The sequence below is a fragment of the Furipterus horrens genome, unplaced genomic scaffold, assembly GCF_987537825.1.
Source record: "Furipterus horrens unplaced genomic scaffold, mFurHor1.1.pri manual_scaffold_17, whole genome shotgun sequence".
Taxonomy (NCBI): Eukaryota; Metazoa; Chordata; class Mammalia; order Chiroptera; family Furipteridae; genus Furipterus; species Furipterus horrens.
Genome location: NW_028327187.1, coordinates 13,186,882 through 13,204,680, shown reverse-complemented (window position 1 = coordinate 13,204,680; position 17,799 = coordinate 13,186,882). Strand labels below are relative to the sequence as shown.

The window sequence follows — 17,799 nt, the reverse complement described above, 5'->3', positions numbered from 1 at the left end:
CTCTGTCATTATCCCTGCCATCCTGGCAGTGTTTGCTTCCTTGGCGGGGCTGTCACACCTCCCACACTATAGGGGGTGGAGCCCCATGTACTCCTCACTACCAGGCGATCCTTCTCACCACATTGTGGCGCTTTGCGTGGGGCAGGGGTCCAAGATGAATTCCTGCCATTCTGTCCTCTCAGAGACTGGGAGCCTCCTCCTCCATCCCCACGCCCTCTGGGCCTCACAGCCCAAGGCAATGGGGGTCTGCCTTCCCCGGCGTTGGAATCGTGAGCTGACGGGTTTGGTCTGCAGCTGGGGGTGCTCCCAGGCGCTTCTTGCCTCCCCTTAAATACAGGCGTCTGTGCTTACCACAGTCCCGCTGCCCATCGCTGAAGCTGCGGCCAGCAGCACAGCTTGACCTCTCTGACTCGGCTTTGCCCCTCCTACCTGTCCAGACGAGCACCACTTGTTTATAACTTCATACATTGGACTTCCATGTAGCTTTATTTTCTGGAACTTCTGGTTATTTCTGGTTTTGCAGTAGTTGTAGTCTTTCTTAGTTGTGGAGGGAGACAGAACATGTCAGTCGAGGCCTCCATCTTTGCCGGAAGTCCTGCCCATTTTTTAATTGAATTGTTTGTCTTCCTGGTGTTGAGTTGTATGAGTTCTTTATATGTATCATTGGCCAATGTGTTTTCCCATACAGTCGGTTTCCTTTAATTTTGATGATTGTTTCTTTAGCCATGCAGAAGCTTTTTAATTTGATGTAGTCCCATTTGTTTACTTTTTCCTTTACTTCACTTGTCCCAGGAGATATATTGGCAAAAATATTGCTATGTGGGATATCTGAAATTTTACTGCCTATGTTTTCAGCTAGGACTTATATGGTCTCACGACTTATATTTAAGGCTTTTATCCATTTTGAGTGTATTCTGGTGTATGGTGTAAGTTGGTGGTCTAATTTCTTTTTCATGTACCAGTCCAGTTCTCCCAATACCATTTATTGAAGAGATTCTTTTTACTCCATTGTATGCACCTGCCCCTTTTGTCAAATATTAATTGAGCATAGAGACATGGGTTTATTTCTGGGCTGTCTATTCTATTCCATTGATCTACATGTCTGTTCTTATGCCTGTACCAGGCTGTTTTGATTATAGTGGACTTGTAGTGTAGTTTGATATTAGGTTTTGTGATCCCTCCTACTTTGTTCTTTCTCAAGATTGCTGAGGCTATTCAGAGTCTTTATTTTTTGTTGTTTTTCCAAATAGCTCTTTGAAATATTTGTTCTAGATCTGTGAAATATGCTGTTGTTATTTTAATAGGAATTGTGTTGAATCTATAGATGTTTTGGGTAGCATGGACATTTTAATGATGTTCATTCTTCCAATCCATGAGCATGGTATATGCTTCCTTTTATTTGTATCTTCCTCAATTTCTTTCTTCAGTATTCTATGGTTTTCTCAGTACAGGTCTTTTACCTCCTCAGTTAAATTTATTTCTAGGTATTTTGTTTTTCTTGTTGCTATAGTAAATGAGATTTTTTTTCCCCTAGTTTCTCCATTTTCCTTTATAATACCAGTGTAGAGTATGGGAGGGTCATAGATGATGACAGCAATCTTTTTCTTTTTGTAATCCTTCACTAGGCTGAATTGTGAAGGATATCTTTGAAAAGTGTTTTCAGAGAGTTCACCAGATCTTCCATGTAAGGGAACATGCAGCAGGAGAGGCGGTCCTCTCAGTGATTAAGGTAACTAGGGGGGAAAGCTTGATTTTGCCCTGAGTTGTCAGGGAGGCTCTTAGAAATATAATTTCTGGGGGCCAATACTTAAAGCCTGTAGCTTATTCTATAATACATTTTTCTGAAAATAATTGAAGTAAATTATATTCTTCCCCAGTTTGTGATCACCCCTGCCAAATATTAGAAAAACTGAAATGGTTCCCACTAAACTAGGAAGCATAAGCTCCGTTTCACAAATAATGTCAACATAACACTAATCACACTTCCCTTGAAGTGAGAGTCTGTTCTTTCAAACCAGGCTTGTTGAGAGTTTTTTCTTTATCAGACTATGGAACTGCATATATCTTGTCAAAAGTCAGCTCAGAGCAAGAGGCTAATGGTTTCAGTGGCATCCAAGTACATGGCACCTTGGGTTAGTAATTTCAGAGGGAGCAGAATCTTCTGAATTGTACTTCTTTTAAACCAATTGGACTAGATATTCCCCCCCCCCCAGGGAGCCTCCTTTTAACCCCTAATAGACTTCAAGGAGTACTGAAATGTCTCATAATTAAACTAAGCAGCATCTATAAAATGGCCCTTCTTGGAAGCAGAGGTTGCCCCTGTCTTAAGCTAGTAATGCCTCCATCCAGAGTTAATACCTTAAGGCTAGATCATTCCTTGGTATCTCCCATTTTTCATGGAAGTAATAAAGGTCACTTTTTCCCATGAACATGGTCTTGAGATGGTATCTTCTGAGCATAATGTTCCTGGTATAGACTCTGGAGTACTTGGCTAATTCCTACTGACAAAATTAGATAGATCAGCCTGCAGAAGGAACCTGAATGATAGAAAAAATTGGCTTTTACCTAAGAAGAAGTCTGGAATACAAAGGGAGTTGATACAGAGGTAGTCCTTGTATTCCATGTCCTCTAGCACAATGTATTTTAAAATGACATTGCTCATGTATATGAATATGAATGTTAGCATGCTGTTTTCAAAAAGTCCTCTTGTCTCTTTCTCTGTATGGGCCAAAACAGTTTGTATAAAGGTGACTTTTGCTCACTGAACCTGTGTTTTTCCTAGGACTTCACTGTCCCCATTATCCATCCTTCTTTTGTGACAGCATATCTGTTGATTTTTACCTTGTCTTTTGCTTTATGCTAGTCATCTAGCACCCACACAACTTTTGAAAATTTCCTTTCTAAAATCATATTATATTAGTAGTAGCACTTATCACTTATAAGTGCCTTTTATGTTCTAGATGAGTACTTTACACATATTTGTTATCTCATTTTAACTTAACAGTAACTCTGGGAAGTAGAATTTGTTTCTACTTTACAGGTAATAAAACTGAGGATCGGAGAGGTTATGTCAACTGACATAACATAGGGAGCCAGTGGTAGAGCTGTCTGAGCCACACTTCAGAGATCTTATTTTTTTATTGTTATTCTGGTACAGTTGTCCCAATTTTCCCCCTTTTCCCTCCCCTGCCCACCCCACCCCACTGCTATTACAGTAGCCAAGTGCTTGGAAACAGCTTAAGTGCCCATCAGTAAATGAGTGGATCAAAAAACTGGTACATTTACACAATGGAATAGATCTTGTTTTTTTTTTTTTATTAACTTTAATTTTTAGAGTGAGGGAGAAAGAGAGGGAGAGAAATATTGATTAATTACCTTATCACATGCCCCAACTGGGGACCTGGCCCATAACCCAGGCATGTGCCCTGACTGGGAACCAAACTCGCAACCTTTCAGTTCACAGGCCAGCACTCAGTCAGTCCACTGAGCCACAGCAGCCAGGACCACACTTCAGAGATCTTAATTACCTCACTATACTCAAAGCACTAGAATGTGGCAAGTGAATTCTAAGTTGTTGGGACTTCCTGCCTCCTTGTGGGATCCTCATCAATGTCTACTTTCAGGGCATAGGTGTGCACATATAGAGTTCATTCTCAAGGGGAGATTTAGTTTTGGAAAGGAGATGGTGTGAGGGATGTGTAGGTCCCTCTAACGTTTAGAGATTACCACTTTGGATGAACTAGCATTTATTTCCCACAGCCATTCATCATTTGTTTATCTTTTTTCTCACCTTTTATAATATTACTACCCCACTCTCCTGCATGATGTTTATATTAGACAATTCCTGTGAAGTTATGCTTTTTTCTACACCAAAGAAAAAGGGATGAAGAGGTATAATGACTTCCAGCCAAGATGGAGGCCTAGACTGACACGCTCCGTCTCCATCCACAACTAAGAAGGACTACAACTACCACAAAACCAGAAATAACCAGAAGTTCCAGAAAATAAAGCTACATGGAAGTCCAACGTATGAAGTTATAAACAAGTGGTGCTCGTCCGGACGGGTAGGCGGGGCGAAGCTGGGGTGGAGTGGTCAAGCTGTGCTGGCGGTGGCAGCTGCAGCAACGGGCAGTGGGACTCCAGTAATCACAGACACCTGTATTTAAGGGGAGGCAAGAAGCACCTGGGAGCACCCCTAGCTGCAGACCAAACCCGTTAGCTCGTGTTTCCAACGCTGGGGAAAGAAGACCCCCGTTGCCTTGGGCTGTGAGGTTCAGAGGGTGTGGGGATGGAGGAGGAGGCTTCCAGTCTCAGTGGAGAGAGAACTTCAGGAATCCATCTTGGACCCCCGCCCCCACACAAAGCGCCAGTGTGGTGAGAAGGGTCGCCCGGTAGTGATGAGTGCACGGGGCTCCACCCCCTATAGCGTGGGAGGTGTGACAGCCCCACCAAGGAAGCAAAAAACTGCCAGGATGGCAGAGATAATGATAGAGATCCCAATCATGCAGCTGACCAGAAAGCAAATACGTGAATTAATGGACGAACAGATAGATAACCTTTCTGAGGCTCAGTTCAGAGCTATAGTTATAAGACAGCTTACAGAAATGAGAGCAGGACTTAATTAAGATGGGGAAGGCATGAAAGCTAGTCCTTCTGAAATGAACAAAAACACATATGAAACAAGTGGTGAGGGAAGAAAATCCAGGGATCAAATCAACAAATCAGAGCATAGGGAAGGAACAGTGAACCAGTGCAGAAAGAGGAAACAAAAAGTGAGGAAAATGAGGAGAGGCTCAGAAACCTCTGGGACCATCATAAGAGAGTGAACATCCGAATTATAGAGTTGTCAGAAGGTGAAGAAGAGGAACTAGGAATTGAAAAAATATGTGAAAAAATAATGAAACAGAACTTCCCTAATTTGGGAAAGGAAGTAGATTTATAGGTCCAGGAAACACAGAGAGTTCCAAATAAACTGGACCCAGGGAGAACCACATCAAGACACATTGTAATCAAAACGTCAAAAATTACAAAAATTAAAGATAAAGAGAAAATCTTAAAAGCAGCAAGAGAGAAGAGAATTATGTGAGAGAGACTCTGGGTCCCTCGGAGTGGATGAAGAAACTATTTAGACACTCTCCATCTGAGGAAGGAAGGGAGGGGGTTTTCTCTAGTGGAAAATCGCCCTGTTTCTTTATTAGCCAGGGTTTTAATCCACTTTCCACATGCGGAAGTACTTAAGGAAAATATGCAGCACTTCCCCAAATGGTAGGGAGTGAAAGGGAAATGCAGATCAATACAGGGTTGAAACATCCAGGTATTTTACACAAGGTCAAAAGCATTTCCTCTTACTTTATTGTTCTGTTCTTCACATTTTACTGACAAGGATTTGAGGTTTTACAGAGAAAACAGAGCAGGTTCCCTTTTCCTTGAAAGCCACTTTGTATTTCTATTCTATCTTTAAAATCCCCCAGAGGGTGGGATTCAGAGCAGGCCTGGAAGACAACCTGCCGGCTAAGGGCCCAGCTGGGGGCGGCTCCGCACAGTGGTCAGTCTTTTATACCAAGCCTGTATGCTTCCCACATCTCCCCATGCCTGTCTGTCCCCCACAATTATGTACAAAGGGGTCACGATTAGGCTATCAGCTGATTTCTCAAAGGAGACTGCAGGCAAGAAGGGACTAGCAAGAAATATTCAAAGTAATGAAAAGCAAAAACCTACAGCCATGATTACTCTATCCAGCGAAGCTGTCATTCAGAATAGAAGGGCAGAGAAAGTGCTTCCAGGACAAAGTGAAACTGAAGGAGTTCATTAGATACAAACCACTGTTATATGAGATGTTAAAGGGACTTGTTTAGAAGAAGGAGGATCAAAACTATGAACATTAAAATGAAAACTGTATCACAACAACCAACAACAGAAGCTAAGGAATCGAAACAAAGGCAACTAAGTAGGCAATGAAAAGGGAAAAAGAATTATAGGTATGGGAACATATGGGGGTAGGTTAGCAGGGAGGGGGAAGCAGGGAAAGGGAGGGAGATGATGAGACAGGAAGATGTTGAGAAGAACTATATGCACAACCAATGGGCATGGACTAAGGGGTGGGGGACAAGTTACTGGGTGGAGGGGAACAGACGGAAAAGAAATTGGGACAACTATAACAGTATAATCAATAAAACATATTAAAAAAAAAAAGGAATGATAAGAATTGGAGCCACAACTGAAAATCCCATCAACTTGCAGAATGTTAATTCAGGTGCAGGTACATCAGGTGCTGAGGTAACCTGCTGTGCAGATCAGCATGTCCTGACTAGCGTTCCACATAATTGCATTCTGTTAGCAAACAATGCTGGCAAAATTATTCTATGCTCGTATCATGTGGAACACAACAGGAAAACCTATCAGTGAATACTTTAATAAATTTTATTGCTGCTAAGGTAACAGTGTCCAGATAATTAGCATAGACTAGAGATTGGCAAACCATGTACCACGTGCCAGCTGCCTGTTTTTGTAAATAAACTTTTGTTGGAACCATCATACTCATTCTTTATCTTTTGCTGCCTTTTGTGCCACAGTAGAGTTGAGTAGCTGCAACAAAGACCAGATGATCCACAGAACCTGAAGTGTTACCATCTGTCCCTTCACAGAAAGTTTGCCAACTCCTGGCATACATTAAATGAACTATGTCTACAAATCCTAGCCCCCTCCCAACCCATTTTCTTTTCTGTAGGACTTGGTTGTATAGCTAATCCTAGGAAGTGTGGAACTCATAGTAGTCAGTTTGTCCTTTGAGTTTTTTCCTACCCAAATTAAACTCACCAAGAAAGCATATTCACAAATTGGGTTTATGTATGCAGGAAGAACTATGTTATGTTTTATATGCTTCATTGTAGTTATTCATCTATCATATATGGTTCTCCCAATTTATTCCTTCTTTTCTGGGTAACTGTTTTAATATTTACACATTCTCAAGTATCCAAAAAGTTACAACTTATGTTTCCTAATTATGACTTTACCCTAATTTGAATACATTGCCCCCGTCTGTAGCATGAAAGGAGTCATAGGCAATATGGAAACAAATGGGCAGGACTGTGTTCCAATAAAACTTCATTTACCAAAACGGGCAGCAGCCTGGATTCAGCCCATGGGATATAGCATGCCATTCCCACTCTCTGGTATACATACACAAAAACTTTAGAACAAAAAAACTTGAGGTGATACATTAAAGCAGACATTCAGGGTGAATTTTACTCACACTGCCTGTAATATAATAACAATAACACAGCTCTACTTGAATCAGAACCGGAAAATGTCTTGTGATTGGTGTTTTATGTGTATGACCTAATAGTTATCTAGACATTGGCTGGAGTTCTTAGAGGAGTGATAGAATCTTTATGGGCCATGTTATTACCATCCCTTAGAGGTTCCTCTTCCTTATCATAGTGACTTTGTCTTTATATTTATGTTGTTGTTTTTATGCTTATATAATTAGCTCTAGTGTTTACTCTCTTTACCAGCAAATATCTTCTACCCATAAATGAATCTAATACAGAGGTTACTTTGGATATAAATCACTATTCTAATAGTTAAGGTAGAGGGGGCTGTGGTTTTGATCATTTGCATATCAAACCCTAAATTTATTTTTCAGGTTTAGAAGGAACTAATCCTTTCATTGACATCTCAAAGTGTGATCTGGATAAAGGAATGGGTATCTTAGTCAAGGACATGATTGTTAAACATGGAGGTAAATGTTTTCTTTGAGCTTTTTGTTTTATTTTTTATATTTAAGAGATTTCCTAATAATGAACCTACCTTGCATTTCTAGAGTAAAATTTTCTACTTTTCAAGGATTTTTTTTTCAAGAATTTTGAATTAAGTTTGCTGAATTTGCTAGTTTAAATTTTATTTTCTTACTTTTTTGTTTCTCTGTTCAAAAGTGAGTTTTTAGGCTGGGGTGGTAACCTTTGTCAGTTGTCGTGTACCCTATTGTTTCTGCCATTGTAGCATAAAAGGAGCCATAGATAATACATAAATGAAGAATGTGTCTGTGCTGTAGTTTGCCAACACCTGCTCTGTGACATTTTACTCTTAGAACTTTTACTCTCTTAGTTTCTGTGTAGTCATAGTGGGCTTCCTCATATTCATGCCTCTCATCTCCCCTTATAACCTCTTAGAGTACTTTTTCACATCCATTCTCTTCTACCGATTAGCTGTTTCTATCCATATTTCACAATTTTATGTTTCTGCGAGCACAGGTGGTAGCCAGGCCAATATGCTTTGCATGTCATCAGTATCCGTTCTGGGATGTCAAAGGGATTTGCTTGGTTATCTACCTTGTTGCTTTAATATAACCAATTCCAAATAGTTACATTCCTTTTCGAGAGTGCCTTCCTAGCAATCCAAATTTTATTGCAAGAAATGAGGTCCTTTGGATCAGTTTAAGAAGTTTACAGGAGGGGAGGAGATTATAAGGGGGATAAATGGTAATGGAAAAAATATAATAAAAATAATAATAACAATCTAACTTTCTTAAGTTTACAGAATTCGACTCTGTTGTGGTATTAATGTGATTCAGCTTTTTTCCTCTGGTCTTCTGCCTGACATGTTGCCTCTGCTACCAACTGATTTCCTTATACTGTGGTTTCCTCTACCTCCTAGCTACTGAATACTTACGGGTTTTTTTTTTTTTTTTTTTTTTTCTTATTCATAACATCGGTGTTTGCAACCTATATAGTCATGGCTTTTATTCTCCCTCATGTCTCTGTCTGCAGACTGTCTGCTTTAGCTCTTGTTCTTCATGCTGCCCAATTGTCATTAAATTGAGAATCAGATTGCCTTGAGTTGTTAAGTTTCTGGAGACTACAGAGGTAGCAGTTGGTATTTGGCAGATCTAGGACATTTTCCCCTATTGACCGCTAAATACAAATGTCTTTCTTCCCCTTTGTATGATCCCAAACTACTTTAGACTAATACAAATCAGCTATCATAAATACATCCAGAATCATTTAATTGCCCTAAAAATAGAAGGTAACCAACCCAACCATGAGGCATCCAGAATCATACTTGACCATTTTGGGAAGTGACAGTTTCATAAGTAACTACACAATCCTACTTTCCTCATATCCATGAGTCTCTTCCTGGTACTGACTGGCTTCCTTATCCTTTGTTCTTTATCCTATCACCGATGGATAGTTTCTGCTTATTTTCAGCTTCTGATTCCTGTGCTTACTAACAAGTTGATCTTAATTAAATCATTCTTGGTATGTCCTTTTATCATGTATTCATTTATCTCAGATGCTGAATTTCTGTTCCTCTATTTTTCCCTAATTGTAAGTTGAATCTAATTTCTCACCTCATCCTTGTTTGGGAACAGCTTTCAGGTCATGACATGTCACAGGCTATTGACCAGCTTGTGGATATCTCTCCACTGATTCTTAGTTACCCTTGATCTGACCAACCATAGATGTGGAGGAGGAACAGTTGGTCACAAGAATGCTTTCTTAGGCTTGTTTGCAGTAGTTTCCTTTAGAAGAATTTTGGGCATGGGCAACACTATGACATGTCTACCTTATTTTCTCTGGTTTATCTCTCTATAGCTGCTTGACTGCAGCATCTACCAAGTCTCTCAAAGTGTCACCTTCTAGTGGAAATAAAATCTAAATTTTGCCATCTGGGTGGCTCAGTTGGTTGGAGCACCATCTTGTGCACAGAGAAGTTTCAGGTTCCATCCCTGGTTGGGGCATGTATGGGAGGCAATTAATCAATGTCTCTCTCTCTTTCCTTCCCTTCCTTCCTTCCCCGCTTCCTTCCATTCTCTACAAATCAATAAACATCCTAGAGTGAGAATTAAAATAAATAAATTTAAAGAAATCTAAATTTTATATCACAATTTTGTTTGTACAACATCTTTGAAACAAAGAGATTCTCTACAAGATCATAGCCAATTTCCTAAATTGTATTACTCCTGAGGGGCTGCTATGCTTCTTACTGGTAGAAGTAAGTGCTATGCACTTCTGATTGGTAGAAACAAATTCATTGAGATAATGACAGGTTATTGGCTGGCCCCTTGGAAATAATCACATGAAATTCCAAATATAGGCGACCTTAATATGGTTATACCCCTTAAGGGTGGTACCTGGCTCCAGAGAAGCTCTGGGACGTGAAGCACCAGGGGTTTGTGGGCCTTCATGTTAAGATACTGCCATTTACTGAGCTACTCTGTCTTTCTGTTTATCTTTTTCTGTTTCATTTCTCCCATTACTTATTGGCTTGCCTGTCTACTTTGTTCTATCTTATTTTCCTACCTCCTAATTTTTAGTTTCTTCATAAGGCTCTTCTTACTTAGGGCTTCACCTTTGTCATAAGTTTTGCTTGCTTGTGGCTCTCACGACCTCATCTCTGCATTGTGTTAGTTTGTTGTGTGTCCTTTCAGCCTCAGTTCCCTTTGCTAACTGTGATTACTTTTGGTAGGCCAATTCTAATTCCTGAAGACATAAATTTACTAGCCTCAACATATCCCAGTTTATTTAGATGCTTATATACCAACAGCAGCAGTTCATGAGGCTTTACTTTCATGTTCTGCAATTAATACAATTATTACACCCAGTCTCTGCTTCTTTTACCCTGCTTTGTTTCTTCTAGCTTCTAATGCATCAATTAATCACAGGCTTCTCCATCCTTTATTTCAGGGGTTGCAGTGTGCAAATGCCTGCAGAGTCCAGATGGGGTATGTCAACGTAAGAAACATTCAAACCTGTAGAGAACTTTTGTGAGTTTATTTGAGCCAAACTTGACCACAATTGCTGAGAAGCAAAGCCTCAAAAAATTGAGAAAATGCTCCAGAGAATGGCAGTTTTGCACCTCATTTTATACATTACAATCCAAAGAGGAGGCATAAGGGGGTTACATGAAATCTGTTGGTGACAGATTAAGGAGGCGGGAGAAAGCAAAGTGGGGAAACTTCTGGGATTGGATAAAAGCTAAAATGATAGTCACATACTTCCTAGAAGGTGGGCACAGGATAGTTAACAGTCAACAATTAACATGATAACAATAACAATGAGGGTATTTGTGGTCTCCCCATGGCACCATGCCTGTACTTGGAGGGGTCCGGAAAAAGGAAATTTCACATTCCAAAAGTATGTTATCATAGATGCAAAAAGACAATAGGCTCAGTTAAGGTAAAGATTGACCTTTGTTAGAAAAAAATACCAGCCTAGCACATGACTATCCATCATGAACTGCTTTTAGTTAGAAAGTTTTAATTTCAGACCATCCTACCTGGTTTCTTTAGGTCTGAGTTTGTAAGGCCATCACACAGGTCTCTCCTGAGTGGTTTCTTCCACAGGTAGATTTGTAAAATGGTTCTGATATTTATTTTCCTCCTTTTTCTTGAAACCCTGTTTTGAGTTTCTTTTTTATTCTTGTTTTTGTTTTGTTTAGTGTTGGGCTTTTCTTTTGTTTATCTACTTTTGATAGAGACATTGGAAAAGAGATTACTCTTAAAATAAAAACAAGAGTGCCAATGTAATGGTAAAGAGAAGCTGATGCTTTTAAGAGAAGATTATAGTAGGGAGTGTTTGGAATTGTGGTCCACTGGGACATGTACCTTTCATCCAAAGGAGAAGGCTTTTTACTCCTTGGCTCCTACTGATAGTTGCCCAGTGGAAATACAGACCAATATTGACAGGATTTCCAGCTTTCTACAAGGAACCTGATTGTGAGCTGTTAGCTTAAATTTTTTTTTAATGCCACAGGCCCACACAGTGTGTTTATAAATACTTTTATAAATTCATAGTTTTTGCTTCTTTGTAATTTTGGCATATTTGTAGTGTTACCTTTTTCCAATGTGATATGAAACATGGGTATTTCGTACTCTGCCTGAATAGTATTTAAAACTAGGTCACAGTTTTGAATGGAATTGTGTAGATTAGAATAGAATTGACTAGGAAAAAACAGATTAATATAGAAATGTAAATAAGAAAACATTAGCCTCTACCTGGCAAAGGGTACTTTGTGAAATTTTTGTTTCAGCTATGTGTTTGTATGTATGTGTATCTTTGGACCAATCTAATTGTATTTCTTACCGTGGATTAAACAATTTTACAAGACTCTTCGTGAAACATTGTGAGCAAACTGGCATCCTCTGGAGTAAACCCCTTCAATAGACAGATCTCCTTTGGCCCACACAGTGTCTCTTAGAAATCTGATGGTTGCCAGTTACTGGGGAGAGGGGGAAAATGGGAAGTTGTTTATTGGGGATAGAGTTTTGCAAGATGAAAAAGATTTGTAGAATGTTTACTGAACAATGTGAATATATTAAATACTACCGAACTGTACATTTAAAATAGTTAAGATGGCCCTGGCTGGTGTGGCTCAGTGGATTGAGCGCGGGCCTCTGAACCAAAGGGTTACAGGTTTGATTCCCCGTCAGGGCACATGCCTGGGCTGGGGGCCAGGTCCCCAGTAAGGGGTGCAGGGCAGGCAACCACACATTGATGTTTCTCTCCCTCTCTTTATCTCTCCTTTCCCCTCTCTCTAGAAATAAATGGATAAAATCTTTTTTAAAATTAATAAAATAAAATGGTTAAGATGGTAAAAAATAGAACAAGAATAGCTCATTAAACAGCAAATTCACAGTCATGAGAATGCCCTTAGACATGTTAAATATAACATCCTCAAATTTAAAAGAAGTTGTATGACCATCTTGGATTCAATTATCCATTTCTGTGTATGAAAGGGCAGCAAACCATGACCCACAGGCCAGATGTGGCCCACTGCTTGTTTCTTTTTTAAGAGCCTATGAGCAAACAATAATGTATAGTGTTTATATTTCTTAATGACTGAGAGTAATAAAAAAGAGAATAATAGTTCATGACATGAAAAAATTATACAAAATTCAGATTTCAGTTTTATTGGAACACAGCCAAACATTCATTTATGTATTATCTCTGGCCACTTTTATGCTACCGGTGGCAGAACAGAGTAGCCGTGACAGAGACCAAATGGCCTGTAAAACCTCAAATATTTACTAACTGGCCATTAAAAAAAAAAAATTTTAAGTTGCTCTATTGCAGCAGTTGCCAGATCCCTCACAATATCATCTTTGATGGCTTTGAATGCCCAATTAGCAGCTTTGTCATAGACTACTAGTGATTTATTATCATTCTATTCTAATATGTGGGGAAATTCTTAATTCCTTTTTCCCCCGCTGTGACACCCTAACTAATTCCAGAAAACTCACATTCTCAGTGAGCTTCAGTTGTGGCTAGAATCCTGTTAGCAATTTCTGGTATTGTAAGCTCTTCTATTTTCAAGAAACAGACTTCTGTTGGGCAAGCCAGGCAATTTGGACCACCCAAGGTTGTGTATGGCTAGCTTTTAAGGTAGACTAAGCTCTCATAGAGTCCAAATAAAGAAAATTCTGTATTTGAATAAAGACAATTAAAAAATAAAGAAAATAGCCCTGACTGGTGTGGCTCAGTTGGTTGGGCACCAGTCCATAAAGTAAAAAGGTCTCTGGTCCCATCCCTGGTCAGGGCACATGCCTGGGTTGTGCATTTGGTCTCTGGTTGGGGCACGTACAAGAGGCAACCAATTCATGTTTATCTCTCACATCGATGTTTGTCTCGCTCCTTTCCCCTCTCTAAAAATAAATAAATAAAAATCTTTTAAAAAATAAAATAAAGAAAATAAAATTCTGTTTCCTTTCTGAAGAGAACAGTTTGAGGATCAGAAATGGTTCCAAGACAGATCTGAAAATATTTGCAACCGGGGTGTGTGTCATTCATCCAGTATGCCAGCCTTAACATTTTTTAAATAAAAAGATGTATAATTTCAACTATACAACATGATGATTTGATCTTCATAGTGAAATTATTAGTCAAACGTTATTGTCTCACCTACTTACCATTTTCTGAGTGTGAGGAGAGCACCCAAAACCTACTCTCTTAAGAAATTTTTAGTATTCAATGCAGTATTAACTGTAGACTTGTGCTGTACATCACATGTCTAAATTCCTCTTTGTCTCTGCTTTTCTTTTACCTTCCTCATTATTTACTCACGTTTTAGTTTACCTCCTAGCTTTGTGTGCATTCTGTTTCCTCATACATTTTCAACTACTCATCACTAAATCTTGCTTATTGCTCTGGTGTCCTTGGATATATCTCCCAGCTTCATCCTTTACGATTCAACTCTTTTGGGCCTCACTTTCTTTGCATTTCAGGAACTTTAGTCCTCATTGCAAGAATTTCAGTGGCTTAGCTCACCTCTGCTTGGGTAGTCATTTTTTGAGCCATTCAGTGATACCACGCTTGGGTGTAGTGTGTCTCACACCTGCTACATTCTGCGTTGAATGACAGGACAAGTCACATTTTAAAATCCATTGCCTTCTAGGACTGCTTGTTTACTACAACTATGGATGGGACAGTTTGCCTTAGATGGGACTGTGAGTGTGGCTATCACTTAATTCTGATATGTTTGTATTGCATTTCTACATCTTGACCACTAACCAAATATGCTCCTCATCTTATATATTCACTTCTAAATATGCATCTATTTACAGTAGTTCCTCTCTATATCGCGGTTCACTTACCGCAGCCTCACTGTATCATGGGATTTTAAAAAATATTAGATTTAATTATTTATTGCGGATTTTTCCCTATATCGTGGGATTTTGCAGTACTGTATACGGATGTTGTTAAAGTGACGTAGGTTTAAGAGTGTAGAATAAATGTAATGTTCCTACTTCACGGAGGGGTCTAGAATGTAATACCTGCGATAAGTGAGGGAATGCTGTATACTTTTCCAGCTCTTATTTAAGCAGAAATGTTGGAAAGTAGCTAAGCCACAGCCAGATGCTATAATCTGAACTTATCTCATGAGACCACTTTAGAAATTTACCTGCAAATTGCAGAAGCACTCACCCATCTGTGATCTTCCTTGATCACTTGAATTTTCTCTGTATTTGTACTTGTACCAAAACTTACCTTCATTGGATATGTGGTCCTGTGATAATAACTTTGCCACAGTTCCTATAGGCTCTTAACATTACAGCCTGGGTTGTGATGGAGTATACCTGTTCACTACCCCACCACCAAATAGTAACCAGGCCTAAATAATTCACAGTCCTACTGAACATTTGTTTATGTAGCCCAGCTCTCTACAAGTTCCTAAATTACTTAGGATTTCTGGTTTCAAGAGGTAACACACAGGCTTCGCTCAAGAAATGTGTTTATCATATAGATACACATAGTAACTGTGGAGGAGGAACAAACTTTCCTCTACCCTGAAAGTTCTAATAACCAAATAGACATAAGACAGATTATCAAGAGAAAAGAATCAAATTTAAGGCACACATATGTATGGGAACCCCGCATACATGAAAGAAAGACCCTTCACACAGGAGAGGTTCCGAGATAGAAAGGGGAATTGAGATATAAGACATCCTGAGCTAGGGATGGGGTTATGCACCTTGGGGTCTTCAAAGGGTCATTGAAGGATGCTAAGGAGAGCAGATGTTTAGTAAATAGAAGTTTACCCTGCCATATAGAGAGGTCAAAAAGAGATTGTGGCTAATGATGTCTTATTATGGGCAAGGCCCCTAACTCAAGTTCTAGGTAGTTAAAGAAACAGAACTTTCTCGTGAGCCTGAAGATAAAATTGTCTTCAACTGAAAACAATCTGTATACGACAGAGGCACTTCTTGGAGTAGTTCGTTCTAGACCCCCCACATAATGTACCCACAGTAAGGAAAATCCAAATTTCATAAGAATCGTAAGAAGAGTGCAGCATGGAACTGCATTTTTGGCAGAGGCGGATTTTATAGCGGGTGTACCAGGCGCGTGCCCTAGGCCCCAACCTCTGAAGGGCCCCGCAAAACCCCAACTTTATACTTTTTCTAATGACACCAAGTTTGGTTTCATTACTACGCTGCATAAAATATGGTTAACATGTATTTTTATTTTCCTTGTCTCTCTTTTTTTTAAGGGGCCCAATATTTTCTTCTGCGCCTGGAGCCTCAACCGACCTTAAGCCGCCTCTGATCTTTGGTGGCTCTATGAACTTAAAGAAGTGGAGTTTGTGGACCTTTTCTGCTGTTTCATTGACTTGATTCAACTCTTCTTCCTATTCACCTGCCTTATCATTTAGGGTTTTCTCACTCATCTTCTTAATACTTGCTTCCTTATGACTGGTTTTGCTATTAACCTATCTTTGGTGAGGCTTTTAGCTTCAGCTTTTCCTGCTAATGACGTAGTTCTCATTGTTTCTATTCAAATTCCAAAGATAGAATCTAATTGTCCCGGTTTACCTTTATTTGTGCCCCACTTTTTCATGCTTAGACATGTCATAGGCTGCCGGCAATGTATGGCTTGGTTCCATCCACTGTGCTCAGTGGAGAGGAAACCAGGGCTTGTGTTTGTGGCGCCTTGGTGCATGACCCAACAATTAGTGCTGAGTGAAACAGGTTTTTATCTACAGGATTCCAGCGTTGGGGAGGCTGACAGCACTCCTGCTTGGAGCCCTATCCTCCCATGAGACCCAGCACTTCCCTTACTCCCCACCAAGCTATAAGCACAAAACACCAAAAGTTCCCCACATCCTTATTTGTCCTTCAGCTGGCTGTGCAAACAGTTCTCCATCCCCTCTGGAAAGTACACTCGTGGATTTCAGAGTTGCTATCCTCTCACAGCAGCTCTCTTCTTCAGGATCTGGGGTATACTGTTCTCAGCCTCTGTATAATAGTCCAGGAATACATGTGCCATGTTACACTGGATCATGGTGGAGTCCTGGGGAAGCACACATCCCAAGAGAGTGACTTCTCTGTATGTCTCATGTCCCAAGAGTCCAGAGAGAGTCTGGGTCTGCGAGGCAGCAGGTCAGGTCTTGCAAGGCAGAGTCCTTGTGGCTTCAGAGTCAGCTAGAGTGGCCATGATCAGAGCAGCAGCAAACTGCATAGCTGCTTTCTCTCTCAGACCTCATGGCCACCCCTCATGGCTGCTCCTTCCTCACTACAGCTCGGCATGGTTGCTACCTCTCCTCTCTCCCATGGTGAACCAGCTACCTCTTTCTTACTAGTCTGAGCCACATAGTGAATTCTCAGAGGAACAGACGTAGCTCCTCCCTTACTGCAGGCAGCATGGCAGAATCTCCTCTTTCAGATCACCCTTATTTTAAATCCTGAGCCTATGTGACTTCATATCCGGCTCCTCCCACAATGGGCTACATTTGCCAGTTTCCTGGTATTGTTTACATTCTTATGGCTGCCATCTTTTGTCAGGATAAGAGTGACTCAGTGATATTCGGGCCTCGCCTCCCCTGGCTATGTCACAAGTCAGGATAAGCCCTGAAACTCACTAGTCCTTTTATCCTGGGGTGGCAGCCCGCTTCCCTTCAGGAAAGACTAGGCTATCACCTTGCCACTATTATGAAAAGTATCTTAAGCCATATCATCTGCTTCTCCCCTTTACCCCAACCTTGGGCTGGGGGGATATCTCCTATTACAGGGTCCCCTTGCTTTGAACTCGGTTTCAATACTGTATAATGTGAAACAAAACCTGGTCATCAAGAACTGTGCTACAGCTGGGACAATGGACAAGAGTAGTAATCTTTAGAAAGAAGTGGGTGTAGTTTTGGTAGGTACCTGAACTGACACGTTTAGTTCAATGGTTCTCAAACTTCAAGACCTATGGTCTAATCCATGTTATTCCATATTTGTTGGAATGATTACTGAGCACCATATCTGACTAAAACAGGCAAAATCATGTTTCCCAGGGTTAGCGCCTCATGGCTATATCAGAATTT

General features: G+C 40.2%; 1 long non-coding RNA gene across 21 annotated transcripts in view; it reads left to right on the top strand.

Moving 5' to 3' along the window:
- LOC149990560 (uncharacterized) overlaps positions 1-17,799 on the top strand; it is a 66,142-nt gene that overhangs the window by 12,464 nt on the left and 35,879 nt on the right. For 8 of the 21 annotated variants that reach the window (XR_016508678.1, XR_016508672.1, XR_016508677.1 and 5 more), the window contains exons 4-6: positions 3,876-4,064; positions 7,646-7,741; positions 10,686-10,733. This is a non-coding gene — a long non-coding RNA (uncharacterized LOC149990560). Of the gene's footprint in view, positions 1-1,625; positions 1,730-3,852; positions 4,065-7,645; positions 7,742-10,685; positions 10,734-17,799 lie in introns of all 21 variants that reach the window. The other 13 variants (XR_016508663.1, XR_016508666.1, XR_016508665.1 and 10 more) reach the window with 7 other exon arrangements.